General features: G+C 41.0%; 1 protein-coding gene across 1 annotated transcript in view; it reads left to right on the top strand.

Annotated features, from left to right (window-relative positions):
* The first annotated feature begins 3,875 nt into the window (after positions 1–3,875).
* FRY (FRY microtubule binding protein) overlaps positions 3,876–15,649 on the top strand; it is a 227,796-nt gene continuing 216,022 nt past the window's right edge. Inside the window, exon 1 of the mRNA XM_048295017.1 lies at positions 3,876–3,892. The gene's annotated coding sequence lies outside the window, so the exon portion shown is untranslated. The remainder of the gene's footprint in view (positions 3,893–15,649) is intronic.

The raw sequence follows: 15,649 nt of genomic DNA on the forward strand, positions 1-15,649 counted from the left end.
AGAACTGAGAAGAAGCAGAAAAGTTGGGTAAATAAAGTCGTGTGAGTTGAGTTGCACTCTCTTCCAAAATACAGTGTGACACTATTCTGCTCTCAGGTGTGTTAAAATGTCCAAACTAGGAAAACTACTTGTTATTAATATAATCAAACTAATAAATTATCATTTGCAACTCCAAATTATTTTTCCAGACATTCATTTCAAGCGTGTTTCCTTGTTACCCTGGAAACTGAGAAATGAAGAAACTAAATAAATCCAAACTGCTCTTGCATATCACTCTGTCAGTGTACAAAATTCCTTCTCATTAAAAGTTGTGCTATAAAATTTCTGTTACATGTAGCTTCCAAATATGTTAAGTTATCAAAGTAGGCATCTTTAAGACCAAATGATGCAGAGGTCAAATGTTAAAAGCTTCCTACTCTAAAATATACTGAGCTTTAGAGAGCTTCCACACAAATCACGTGATCTTTACGAGTGTGCAGGCCAGCTCATTAAATGACAGCCCATGTCTCAGTCCTGCAGCCAGTAAGAATGTACACCTTGTGAGCAATCATTTCAGGCTGGAAATTCAGCCTTCAGCATTCTTGTAGGAACACAGGCACTCTAATTTGCTTGCAAGGGACTTAAGTATTGTTATTTACTATTATGAAGAGCTGCCACTGTTATTAGATAAATCATAGAAAATAAGGCCAAAAGAGTTCAGATATACTCCATTTCCTTCCTCTTCCATGCAAGTGACCTTTTTTTGCACTAATTCCAGTTCAATATTTCCTCCACATCAGTTTGTCTCCTTTACAATGTCCTTCGATTTTCCACTTCATACCCTGCTCCCCACATTCAGCAAACCAATTCTTTTTCCCAGTATAGCCCCCATAATATCTTCATCATCATCTCCCTTCCTGGTTTTCATGGGGGTGGGGGGCACTTGAGTGACACACAATTAATGCTGGCCCTTTCCAGTCACTGTCAAACACATCACAACCGGACTATTTCCTATTTTTGTCTGCTTCTAGTGTTTGTCAAATATGGGACACAGAGACAGGATATAATGTGTTTCACTTTTTAATAAAGTCAAGTATTTCAAAGAGTAATAGATAAATAAAGCATTATGTTGTCGTAGCTCCCTCCTTCTACACCCAAAAGTACAGATGGGACAGAATAGCCTTCTACAGGATGTCACTGGTTCTCAAAACTGTCATCTATGAGCATTAGAAAAATCAGATTTTCTCTAACCTGTGGCTTTAAGAGATATCCTAACTCAATGCAGTTACAAAATCTTGCTGCCCTGAAGACACAGGGGCTCACTCAGTCCTTTCTAAATCACAATTTTCCCTCTGTTCCTCTTTTTCCCTTGAATGGCAGAAACTTTGTCCCAGCACTCACAATCACCATCAATCCTATAATGGCTCAGCTGCATTGGTAAGTGTACTCTAGGGAGTCAGCCAAGATTTAATTTATTGCCTTCTAGGAGATGAATATTGTGTAACCTTTAAATTAGGTTACTGTATAACCTCTAAATTCGTGGTTCCCGGTGGCTTTTGCAAGTCATGTATAGAGATTTAATTGGGGTTCTCATGCAACTGTACACCCCTACAAAATTCCAAGATGTTTTCCAAGAGCTTAGTCTCAACCTATAAGATGGCACAGCTTGCAAAGACATTGTAGGTGCTCAAGGTAATGACAATGTTTTCCCTGTATCTCCTCAGAATGCCCTTCCTTTTCTAATGAATTGTTATAAAAGCCAATATCTATAATGAAGATTCTGATTTTTTTTATAAAATAATCCCCAACATACAGGTCTGGGTAGATGAGATGCCTCCAGAACAAGACAAACAAGTGACATCATGTGCAGAGTAAAGGGATGCATTGAGGAATACAGTAAAGCTGGTTAATCGGGAAAAGGGAACTGAAAATGTGAACCCACAGAAAGGGAATACAGTTCTCAGGTGTAAGTATTTATATGCACTTTTCCTAGAGGACATCAAAGATGAGCTTTTAGGGAAGGCTGAAGTAGTGAGGTAGCTGATGGTGTAGAAAACACTGTCTGTTACCTCCTCACTCTGAACGCTCTGACATTGACCCAGAACATTTAAGAGCTTGCACTGCAGAATGCTGAGAGCACTAAAAGGCAGGCGGAGGTCTATTACCCCACTCTCCCTTAATGGCTCTGTGCTGCCTGGCAGTAATGCACAGCACAGATGGTGTATGGATGATATAGAGACGATACCTAATTTTTCACCAGCCTGTGACACTCTGTTAGATACATCCTTGTTGGATAAAGAATTACCATCCATGATTATTGAGATTCACAAAAATTTAGGTCCCACAGAGGTGTCTAACATTATAAATACGCTTTATAATAGACGACAAACTAACATGAGTCATATGTGGTCCAGGTTTAGCCTGGAATCAACCCTAAGTGGGGCTTATCTGACTATTTTGTTATTCTGTCCTTTTGCCTGTCAGACCATGCCCTTCACAGATTTTGAAGCCTTTGCCAGTTTGACAAGTCAAGTGGAGAACTGAGATACAAATCTCAAAGACACTGTATTTTCTGAAATTTCACGAGAATTCAAAGAGTAGAAGAGACACCTCAATTAGTCTCTTGACTAATGTTGCCACTAATTTCATAGTTTTACTTGAGTCTCTTACTAATTTGGAAGGAGTAATGACACATCTCCTGACTGGTGGTTCTGCACATGAATGTCAGCCCAGCACACAGGCAGGAGGAAAAAACTACAGGTGACTTTGGCAGGAGGGAGAGATCCAGAGGACTCAGCAGAAATAAACAGGGAGAACGAACATCCCTCCCTCCCTAGGCAACCAGGCCTCATCAGCTATGCTGCTTGATGAACAGCGTGTTCCTCGCAGGAAAAAGACACCAACCTGCTCTTACAAGCCTATCTGCCTAAAGCTGAGTAGACGTTGGTATCTATCTTAGTATTTACAGCTGACAAACTTTTTACTTCCCAAGCAAACAAATTCACCTTTATAAGAACAACCTTCTCATACCTGTCTGTATTCCTACCGCTTACAAATGACCTAAAGCAACATGAACAGGTTTAAGTCTTTCCTTGTTGACTCCTTTCACACATACTGCCACCTTTTAAGTTATCTGACACCGCAGACTTAAAACCCCATCCTTCACCATCCCCTCACCGAGCAGATAATGGAGCGCTGTTCCCCCCGGGATACCTCTCAGCACCGGCACCGCGTTCCTGCTCCTCCCGATCACAGCGCAGAGCACTCACTGCACCTTCTCATTTTTTTTGGACTTCACTTAACCCTTTCCGCCTTGTTTTAGACCCGCTCCCCCACCAGGACTTCAGTTTAAGACCTCCCTGCTGTCAGGCACTACCGGCACTGCCGCTTTCCTGAAAGTCCCCCATTTTACACCCTTTTTTCTATTTCGCACACCGAGGATCTCTCCTTACGAGCGGGGTTATCTGACCCGGCACACTTGCTGCGGAGAGCGGCGCTGGGATCGTGTGACACAGAGGGAACCCGCCCGGCCTGCAGCCGCTACCGGCGCTGCCAGCCGGGCTCCACAGCCCCACCGCCGGGCTCCTGCCACCTCCTCCCGAGAGAGCGGCGCGATCCCGGCCGGCTCTCCCGGGAAAGCTGCCTCGCTTTCCTGCCGCGACGCCCAGGTCGCTCCGTGTCTCCACGAGGGGCAGAAGGCGGCCCCGCCCGCCATGCCTGCCCGCTCCCGGCACGGCACAGCCCGGCACGGCCCACCGCCCCCCTCGCCTCTCGGGGCGTCCCGGCGGGGAGGAGCCCAGGGAGCTCCGGGCGGGGCGGCGCGATCTCGCCGCTGGCTGGGACTGCCCGGAGCCGCCTCCGCTGTCCCCATCTTGCCCCGCTCCCCCCGCGGCGGCGGCGGCGGCAGGATCAGGTGAGAGCGGGGCGGTGCCCGGCTCCGCTGGGGGAGGGCCTGGCCGGTGGCGGCGGCTCCCGGTGGCGAAGGAGGGGCCGGGCGGAGGGAGGTCGGGCGGAGGGAGGCTGGGCTCAACTTGACAGGAGGGAGGGAGCGAGGGCAGGAGGCGCCGGTGACTGCGCTCGCCGGGCGCGGGTGAGTGAGCGGGCGGGCGGCGGCGCGGGGAGGGCAGCGGGCGGCGGAGCGCGTCCCGGCGCGTCCCGGCGGATGGCGGGCGGCCGGAGCGGGGAGGCGGCGCTCGGCCGCGCCCGGCGGACGAGGAGAGAGAGAGGCGGGGACACCGGGCGGTCCCCGGCTCCGCTCCGGGGGCTCGCGGCGGCGGCGTCTCTTCCCTCGCGGTGGCTCGGAGAAAAGTTTCGGGGATGCCGGTGACGGGGGGGGCCTCCCCCTTCCCCTCCGCCTCCTCCTCGGAGCCCGGTCGCCAGCCGGCGGCCGCCCGCCTTGACGCCGCCGTCGCTTAGCGCCCGATCGCAGACAAAGCCGCCTCCCCACCTGCAGCCCCGGCCCCCTCCCCGCCCGAGGCGGCCCCGGGGACCGAGGACCGGGCCGGCTGCCCTGCCGGGGACGGGCATGTGGAGCGACACTGGGCCGCCGAGCGCCAGCAAACTTGTTTTTAGATGTGCTTCCCATCACAATGCGTCTTAAAAATAGCACGGTTCTTATTTAAGGAGTGGGAAAGAAACTGGTTCTGGAGGCCTCGTGGTGGTTTTTTTTTTAAGCCTTTTTTTTAGAGAGGAAAAAAATGTTTCAGGGATATAGGCAACTGTGGGCCGGTTAATATCCACAGGTGCACACAGGATGCTTTTACTACGTCTTCATTAAGGTCACCCCTGAAGCATGTGAACAAAGGTACTCATGGCGTTGTCCTCTGCAGTGTGTCTTCGGTGTGAGACGCGAGGTCTGATTTATGTGTACACCTGATTCATGCAGTACTTCCTATAGGGTCACTCGAGCTCTTTGATGTGTCGTTTCCTTCGTTTTCTGTCCTTTCACTCCTCTCCAAACGCCTGCAACATGTGGGTGATGCAGGCTGAAGGAGTGATAACAGCTTGCGAGGATCAGAGCTGTTTATTGCTTTGTAAATGAATCTTTTGCTTTTGTTTTAGCTACTGTATCTTAGCAGCCTCCGGTGACGGAACGACCATAAAATAAATGGGTCTTATTGTGCCAAATGTGTAATATTACATCATTTGTATCAATGATCTTGTCATGATTGCTTGCAAAACAGAGTTCTGATTTTTATTTTGAAACCACTGCAAATAATTTGGATACTTATGTAAAATGAAGTGTAAATGAAAATGGAAAAGTATACCTCCAATAAGGAAAGGAACTTTAGGGAAAAAAAATGACTGAACTGTAGAGTATTTTAAATTGCAAAGGACCTCTGGATGTTACCTAGTTCTGCCTCCACACTCAAAGCAAGTCCAGTTGGGTAATGTTGCTCAGACTTTGTCCACGTGAGTTTTGAGTATTTCCAGGAATGGAGGTTGCACAGTCTCTGTGATTGTGGTGGTGCCAGTGTCTGACCACCTTTGGGGTGAATTTTTTGTTTGTTAATCTATTGTTAATTTCCTGTGTTGCGATTTGTTTATGTTTTTCTTATCCTGTTACTGTGCATGCATGGGTGACCATAGTCATGTACATCTGTAGTTCTAGAAACTAGCAGAAACCATGCTAGTGTTTTGAACCAAAGAACTGATCATTTCATGATGTCATTTTAAGTATAATAGCTAGATTTTATTATTTTAAATTGGAAATGTATTAATCCCAAACATTTACTTAACATTTCCTATTCATTTAAATGTGGTTAATAGCAGATTAGCATATTAATCTGAAATGCATAAGCACCTGAGGAAAACTGTTGGTGTTTCCCTTAAATAAATGTCTCAAATAATTTACCCATCTCTGTCCATTGGTCTTGTGTTCCTTAACCCGAATTTGAGACAGTTTGCTCCCAATTTTTCTAGAGTCCTCTCAGCATCAACAGTGTCATATATAGTCTCTTAGAATGACAGAGAGTCTACTCATTTTAATAGAAGGAAAGCTTTTTGGCTTTAGTCTTGAAATAATTTTCCTCAGGAAGGGATGTGCCTTGAACAATACAGTACAACCTGTCATTACTGAGAAGTTGCCTTTGTACTATATAGGCGTTGTTTAATGCTCTGGAGTTGGTTGATATTTATGATGCTCTTGATGTGGTAAATGATGTGGGCACCTTTTTTTTTTGTCCAGCAGAAAAACTAAAAAAAGCTTCTGGGCTGTGCAGAATAAAAATATGCTTGTTCTCCACCATGGCATAAGGCTGTCAAAATTATTTGTTTCTTAATTTGTGTAAATTCTTGGGTGTTGCTGATAATACCTCAAAAGCAGGGGAGTATATTTGTAATGTGACTTATAGCATGTCACTTCTGGACCTGTCTGGATAGAATTTCAAAACATGAGTATGATGCTGCTTAAGCAAATACTTCTGAATAACTTATGCTTTCCATTAGAGCCATATCAAATAATTTATTAGAAGCCGTTTGAATGACTGTCTGCACTGAATTTGATGATATTTAGAATCATTTGATAAATAATTTAACTCACATTTCCAGATAGCAGCTGCCTTTCTATAATGACGAGAACACCTGACAGGTCCACTCAATTGCTTGTATTAATTGTAGTGAGCTTCCACTCAGGAAGAAATCAAATCTGTGGGTTGGTTTTTCTGTGGTGTTGTTTTATATTATTTTATTTAGTTCTGTAATGACTGTGTGAGTCTTAGATACTCTGTACATTTATAAATCTCTTCTGCAAGCTTACTAAATTCTAGATTATGTATTCAAGATTTTAAATTTTATCACCACTAATATTTTAGGTCTTTTAAAATGGTATTTTCCATTTCAAAAGTGGACTGCTTAGTCTGTTTTTCCCAGCCTGTATTAATCTCCTGCTAGCATGTAATTATGGTTAAATAAATAAATAAATGACATGTTATACTTCCACAAAATAAAACTTTCTTTGGTGGTATAAAGGTCGTATTTTCTTTGACAGTATTTGAGGGTGATTTGCATAGTTGGAAAAACAGTTTATCTTGGACTGTTAAGATTAAAGTCTTGGAAGAGGTGATCATCGGGATAGCAGTGATTCATATAATAAATTTCGGTTTGAATTTGGTCAACAGCATAAAATTGTGAATGCTCTTGCTAGACTCACAAAGGGTTTGCTTATTGTAATGCGTACAGAAAGGCCATCAGTAGCTTTAACTTTATTGTTACAGGACCGAATTTCATAATGCAGCTCATATGCTTTCAGTTTTATGGCCCGGAGGACTGAATGTTGGAACGGCTGTGCTAAATTAAACCTGGGGTCTGTGACAATGACTAATAAAACATGCTTCAGAGGGAATTGTGAGAACAAATGTGAGGTAATTTGCATCCCGTGCTCAAGGTGAATCTGATGCTTTGTAGTTTGGAATTGGCTTAAAACCTGAATAATGTTTAATAGCCTCTTCAGATGTTATTATGCATAATTATGATAATTTTGGACATACTTGTTGCTGATATAAGTAAGCAGTCTAGATCTGTGGCTAATTTGAAGGGCAGATAGTTTATGCTGGTGTTTTATTCACTTGCTTGTTGCCAAACTGTTTCCAGACTCAGGCCAAATTCACTTAGTATTTTCCACCAGATTCAATGATTGGGGCTAATGTGACATTTGGGAAAAAGAGGTTCTTCTGCCCACAAAGTTTATTGTTTGAACTGTAGTAGTGACAACACTCATCTTGGTGTGAAACCTGCCCAGTTGCAGATTGCTTTTTCTATTTGTGTTGGGACAAGGTCTGGAACAGAAACTGTTTCTCAGAGAATCACATTATCACCAGTTTGTAGGAAGGTCTGGGGTGCATATCTCTCAGCTTCTCTTGTGGAATTGGCATAGAGACTGTGCCTGTACTTGCTAATTAGGTCTTTTATTTTGGACTTGGAAAACTTGTTGGAACTTGTGTTCCAACAGCTGTCCTAGTGAGTGTTCAAGTATTTTACATATAAACAGCATCTACAAAAAAGCCTGAAATTACCCTGATACATACTTACTTGAGTCTCCTGAGCTATGGGCTTGACTTAAAAGTGGGGGTAAAAAACCATTGTTATAGTGCAGTCTGTTCCTGAATAATGCTTAATTCCCGTATGATATCATCTTGAATGTAGGATGCTTATCATCTCTCATTTATTCTAAGCAATTGCTTCTGAATACTGTTAGATTCTTGATGTTGATGGCTTCTGGTAAGAATAAGTTATGCTCTGTATGTAAGTTCATTTATGAACTTACCATTGTGCGGTGTAATGGCACCAGTCAGTATTAGTCAGTGAATACCTGCGAGTCTAAGTACAAATTTCATTTATTGATTAGGAATTTTTTCTGACTTTTCTGAACTTATAGATTTCAGATGCAGCCCCATGGAGGGTTTTGAAATGGTGAAATTCCGCAGTTCCTACCGCGAGCTCCTGACAGGCTCCATACTATGTTTGAGGACTTACATGTTGGAACTTTGATTTAAATTGCAGATAGTGCTGTTCCAAATCGGTGTTGCCTCAGCTTCTGTGTGTGGTGGATGGCTTTACATCTCTCTCTTCCATGAAGAAATCCATTATTTGCATGTATACACCAAACTGGCCCTGAAAGGAGTGCTGTTGCTCCTGCTCGAGGGTTATCTTTCCCAGACTAGAAGTCAGTAGGCTGCTGTGTTAATCCCATGACAACTCCACCAGGTTAAGTGGTCGGTCACTAATGTCTGTATTAATGCATGATCCAAACCTGTTTTTCACAAAATGCTTTGTGTTTGCAACACGACCACACATTGTTCTCATCAGTGCTGGCATCACTGCTGCAAGCACGAGACTGCTATAGGTGGCAGTGTCAGGCTGAATAAACGATGGGAGAATTTCTGGTGACTACAGTCACAGGAGGTGAGAACTAAATTTAAAACCTAGATTCCTGTACCTTGTAATTGAAGTTTATTTCCCAAAATAGCATTGGTAAAAATCATAGCGTTCATTGACTTTTTGTTGTATTATCCATGTCAACCAAGAAATGTCCTTAAATGCTTTAGGCAAATGTCTAAAAGGGGGGTTAAAAATGTAGTAGGTGTTTACTGTCATACTTAGGACTTAATTCTTGGAAATTTGTACTTCAGAAAAAAAGATTCTCATAAACCTCTTACCATATTTTTAAATGAGCTGTAACAAAATGTGATATTACAGATAGTATTACTAATGTCTATAAAATATTAGCCCATGCTTCATGGTAGAGCTTTTTGTTTTCTTTCAGTTACGTAAGAGCACAGGTAATTAGAGTGCTTTGAAAGGAGTTCAAATACAAGTGTCAGTCGTCATTGTAAATGAGTGATTGTTAGGATGTGGATTTATTTTATTCTTTTCATCATAATGTGTGGTTTGTCTTGGAGCAGCAATTGCAAAACTTTCATACCAGGCCGTGACAGAGCATATAAATTTGGCATGGGATTCCAAACTGGAGCACCTCGCTGGAGTAGGATTGGAACTTCTCAGGATGCCCCATATGTAAGGGAGTGGAAGACATTCAGCAGTGCTATAGGATATTGCTGTCTTCTAAGTTAAATAATAGGTGTGTTCTTATTTAGAGAGAAATAAGTTTTCAAAGATAGGCTCTTTGCACAATAGATCACTGAAAAAGAATCTTTATCTGGATATGTGGAAGGCTTTATTTGGAAACAGAACACCTCTATTCGTTCCCTGCAGGATTTTCACTGTGATCATTTTATGTGTACCTGACAAGCTGTATAAAAACAATGCAGTGACGTTTGGGTTTGTTTTTTTTAACTTGATGAAAACAGCTACCACATCCTTAACATTCTCTTTCAGATGTCTTTACTAAAAATCTAATTCCATGCAAAAGCAAAAATATTTTGAATAGATGCTATTGTTCTTTGGAAAAAGTACTGCATACTTGTGTACTTATCATAAGGAAGATACAAACTGGTGCTTTCAGAAAACAAGCTAAATTTCTTCTATGGTAGAAACAGGCTTACTTGTTGTGACTGACAAGCTTAGTGTTGCTAGGCAAGAGCATGACTTTAACCTCTGTGTGTGTGATGAAATACCACAAATGATGCTGTAGTTAGTGTTGGCACTGAGGGGGAAATGACAGACAACAAGTAACATAATTGTTTTTAATTGTACTATAGCTGCATAGACTTCTCCAGAGTTGGTGATTCCATACATTGCTGTTTAAAAGGTAGTTTTAACAGACTTTACTGAATTCATCAGTCTCACTTTTTTTTTCTTTTTCCCCACAGCATGATGAGCTTTGAAATTAGTTGGAAGGAAAGCTGTACACTTAAAATTTGTCCAGAAATTACTGAATGGATCTGGTTAGTCTATAGATGCACTTTCAACTTGTCTATTATTAAATTAATATTTTCAGTATCTTAAAGTTCTTCATCTTATATACATACAAAGTTGTATGCATTGCTTGTTAGGGATATTTGTAGCAATAGTTGTTCTGAGAGAGGGGTTATTTTGGCTAGTAGTAGTTTCATTAGATGACCTCTATTAGAAGATTGAAAATTAAAAATAAAATGATTTGCAACTTTCAAATTATATTTGCCTATTTCTTCTGTCTCCTGATTAAACGTGATCACCGTTAACAGCAAGCATTCCCTCCTGTGAAGTCTGGAGTTAGTAAAGCTCATTTTCTTATGAATTTGTGTCTTACGGTTCTTCTGGTGGTTATGATCAATGTTTTTATTATGTTGAAGGCATGGTAAGGTTTCTCTCTGTGTGGACTCTGCTAATGTGTAATATGATGTGAATCCATACTCCAGCCTTCATCTCATTCAGGGCGTCTATTGGAGCTGTTTGTCAGAAGCTTGTTCTTTACTTGGCCATCTGTTTCTGTAAAGCATGTAGCAATTTAACTACCTTAGGGGTTGCTATCCTGTCAAAAAACAGTAATATCTGTCAAGTGGTTCAAAACTATTGGAAGGGGAAGAGAGAGATGTTCAAAGACCTTGTGATCGCATAAGCTTCTTAGCTTTAGCAAAGCAGACCTGAAATCTGTATTTTAATTATTCTGCAGCACTTGGGATTCTGATGCTCTCCTTAAAGAGATATATCCCCAAAAAGAAATTATTTGTGCATGAAAAGTTTAAAACATGCTGAAACCAGATAATATTTCTTGTAATGCCTAGTGTCAATAGGACACTTCTAAAAATACTGGCTTATTTTTAATAAATGTCAGACCCGCATTTTTTTCCCCTGTAAATTCTAAGATTTCATGGATATTTTGTAAGCAGTAATAGCTACAATTCATTCAGGCAAGACATTTTGATGAGTATTTGTTTTACTTAATGTCCTTTACTTGATATCCTTACTATCCTGAATGTCTGTAAGAGTTTGTACAAGTCACATGTAGGATTGGGTCACCTGTAAAGAAGAGTAGCTTTAACATATACTGTAAATATAAGGCTCCTGCTTCCCCTACTAGAAATACTTGTGGAGTCACATACTCCAACCCCATGTTTGACTCAGTTTGAGCAGGAGTGGTTTTTATGATGTGTTATTTCAGTTCTGGTCTGTTGCAGTGTCATTTAGCAATCTTGTTCTGGAAGTCATATTACAGAAGTCATCTTGAAATTAATCCATACCATGCAAATAGGAAGTTGTCCCATAACAAGTTAAAATCAATATTTTGCTTCTTTAAGTGCAGGAAGAAGAATAGAAAACTGTTTTCTGTCAATAATGATCAATCACAGTTAAACCTTGCAGGACCTTGAAGTGTGCTATTGGTATTGACATGCTGTACATTCTCAGGAGTTGTCTTACTGTAAAAACAGGAGATGAGAAGTCAAATCCCAAAGAGGGAGATAAAAAGAAAAGGAAAGGTTGCAAAAATGAATGTTGTTTTTAATTTAAGGAAACTTGATAGATTGATAGTAAGGCATTGGAAGGGTGAGATTGGATAGAGATGGGATGAATGCGGAGCATAATAAAGAATGACGGGGAAGAAATTACCATTTATGGGAAAAGAAATGAGGGCAGGTAAAGCCTTTTGAAAATCATTGGTGTCCCAGTCAAAGTACAGAATACCCCTCTGAATATACTCATTTGAATACATTCTTCAAAAGGATCTGCATTATTCTTACATTCATGTCAAGCTGACTTTTTGAATAGCTTCTTAGATTTCATTGCATGATTTGTTAGTTGTAACTAATTTGCTAGCTGTAAATCATCTAGGCCTGAATCTTCACTTCTCAAAGTTTGTCTCATAAAAAGATAAAGTAAAATACTTTGTAAGTCTGGGCAGGCAGTGTCAGAACCATGTGAGAATTTTGTATGGCTGATTTTCCCTGTTTAGGAACAATACTGGAAGGCTTAAGCAACGAGGACTTTCTGTCACCATAAGTAGGCTTACTAATGCTGCAGTGGTATTTCTTCCCCAGTCTAGACATGGCAAGCAAAACTTCTATGGCCATTTACAGTAGTCTCGTTGGAATTCAGGCAGGTGCCCTTCAGAACAAAAATGATTATTTTATTGCTCTTGCAGTTCCTAAAATGCTTGCTAATGTCATCTCAGAAGGTAAAAATACACAATTTGTTTTCATTCTTTGTGCACATACTGTATCTTGTTGGAAAATGCTGCTATTGTGCTATCATAAAAGGATGAGAGAACAGCTGCCTGTATATTTAGCCCTGAGTGTTGTCTTGGGTCAGAATGAATGTTTCTGAAAGGTGGAGAGAAGGTCAGTTACCATCAGGGAAGGTATGATCCAACTGGAGCAGCTTCTGAGGTGTAACAAGGAGGAGGAAGGAGCGAGTGAGTCAGAAGGTGCAGTGCTGGTAAGGCTTGGGAAATGGAAAGGAATGGGTCTGCCTCCAGCAGAAGTCAGTCCTCTGCACGCTATGTCCGCAGGTCTGGACCTGGACATGTTGCTAAGCTGTGCTCAGCCTGGAGCAGCTCTGTTGTATAGGGCATGAATCCAGATCCAAGGCCAAGTGGATTGGTGAACAGTATAAAGAGTTGGGATTTGGTGCTCAGGATGGCTTCTTGTCCTGCCTTTTGTTCTCTGATTAAAGATTTTTAGGGAGCTAGAGCTGTATATAGGCTTATGGAAATACCAAATTCTTAGTGATGTTGTTTAGAACAAGTTGTTCTAAATTGTTTATTAGTCATTGGAGAAGACTTTGTGGTTATTCTTCACCCAAGGAAGTGGCTGAAGATTGCTGGGCTGGAAATAAGGTGCAGAGGAAGGCATATTTCCCACAGGGGCATAGCTATGGGTTAGATTTGGTTTTGAGCTTTTTTTAATAGTGTCAACTAGCAACAAACCAGCGTTAATTCTTGTTGTGCGCAGCCTTACATTGCTTAACTTTCCTATTTTTGTATTTTAATTAAATACAACTTCAGAGCCCAAAAGCTGTGGTCTGGGGGCTTCTTTTCTTCTTACTTTCTCTCTGTTTTAGGGGGGGTGGGGAAGCAAGAATGTTTTCATCTGAATTCTGCATTGGGTTTCAGCTGCAAATGCTAATGCATTTTACACAAATAAGATGCCAAAAGGAACACTGAAGAACATACTCTTATCTCTGACAGATTGCACAGTGCACAAAGTTCTTTGTAAATACAGGTATTTAATATGATGACATGATTGACTTTTGCTAGCTTTCCACTGAACTTCTTGAGTGAATTTACAATTTAAATTTATAAGCATATTTAAAGAGTGGGAGGGGGGGTTTAATGCATTTATTATAAAAAATGGATGAGACTAAAATTTCCTTAGTTTGTGCATAGTTATCAGTAGAGAGAAACACTGTGGAAAGCAAAGGTTGCTGTAGCTGGCTATTTTTCATTGTCTTTAGAGTGATTTCTATGCTATCCTTTTCCTATCACTACTTTCTTTCTTCTCCCTTGTAAGTATTGCTATGGAGTCTTTCTTCCCTTAATAATTATGGTCTAGTAATTCACATGCTAATACCTAGCTTTGAGGTATATAGTAACAGGATCTACAGTCCCACTATTCACAAATGAGTTTCCATTCTTTGAACAATCTGATTATGTTCCCCATCTCTTGGGAGGATCCATGATGCTGCCTCCAGGACTCAAGAACAATTTGTGACTGATAAAAGTCTGGTGGTCCTTAGGCCAGTGAATCCACCTGAGAAGGAGCAGTATTCAAATGATGTCTGAAGCATTCTGTAATCTTATTACTACTCTTGTAATTTCTGCTACTATTAAAAAGTGAGGGAAAAGAGGAAATGGCCGAGCTGGTTGTCTGTTGTTTTCAAGTATTTGCAGAAATCACATAGGTGGTTCATTGTTTCTTTTCCCCCTTGGGAGGTGGGGAAGAATAAATACATCCTTAGTATGCCATGTAAGCCATATTTGAGTGTTGCTGTGGCACGTAGTTCTTTGTATACAGTTTGTGTTATTATTACAGTAGTATAGTAGAGTAGGTTAAAACTGTAGATTAGCATTTTGTTCTCATAATAAAAAGTGTTTGAAAAAGAGTGCAAAAGGCAATAGTTAAACCTGTCGGTAGAGTGCTGTGATACTGTGCTGGGTGAAAGTTAATATCAGTATGCTTGAGGATGGCAGGTTACTTTGCTTAGTGGAAATTACAGAAGATTCTGAATAAGTTTGTGTTGTGTGAAATTCAGTGTTGACATATATTAGGCTCTACTTTGTTGACAAAGGGAATAAAATAAAATACATATACATCATTTGGACATCAGAGTAAATATTCCTCTGTGTTGATGGCTTGATAGATAAGTCAGGCCCTGCTATTTTTTCCCTGACCCAACCAGTTGTGAGCAAAGACATGGAGATCTCTGTTTAGTCAAGAAAGAGAGTAGAAATTGAAGTTGGAGATTGGCAGCAATGCTAAATAGGCTTTGGAAAATCTTCCATATAAAGCAAGATTGAGAATATTGGCACTTTTCAACTTTTTGCACTTAGAACTATATGCGGAATACTAGCCTTTATGAGGAATGGGAATTGTGCGTTCTGTCTACCCTTTCTGATGAAAGACTTAAGTCTGTGTAATAAAGTAAAAAAATTTCAAGTATTCAAGAACTTCTTTTTAGATGGTGTATCATTAGTTTATGTAATTAACTGATAAAAATATCCGAGCAGTGAGAAGATGCCATTATTTCTACAACAAAAGATTACATGCTTAAATGCAATATATGCATACAATATATAAATTACTTCAGTGTTCTTGAAGTCGTTTCTTCTGTAAATCCTTGCACTTCAAAATGTAAGTAAACGAGGTGGAGCAACTAAAGAGACACTTTCCCAATCCAGAATTGTCTGCTGACGAATTTCTTGCACCTTCTGTCAAACCATCTGCTACAGGCTAATGAACAGACAGTGTGCTGGATTAGAAGTAGCACTTGTATGAGCTATTTTGATAGCTCCTGTGTTCCTTTCAGTGGGAACTCTGTGATTAATGAAGCTTAGAGTTAAATTTTTGAAGGCAGGGGTGGGCAAAGTGTTCTTTCTATGAGCTTCCGCACTGCAGGATGCTATTGACAGAGAGGAGTTACAAACCCACATTGCTGTTTTTGAAGCATATTTCAATGTTTTCTTATAAGCCTTCATTTAGCAAAAAAAGTCTCAGTAACCTGTGTCACATGCCCATGGGAAGTAATGACTGAATTAAGAGGAGTGCAGAGTTGTGCTCCATCTTCATAATTCCAGACA

This window comes from Corvus hawaiiensis, chromosome 2, assembly GCF_020740725.1.
Source record: "Corvus hawaiiensis isolate bCorHaw1 chromosome 2, bCorHaw1.pri.cur, whole genome shotgun sequence".
In the NCBI taxonomy this organism is placed as follows: domain Eukaryota; kingdom Metazoa; phylum Chordata; class Aves; order Passeriformes; family Corvidae; genus Corvus; species Corvus hawaiiensis.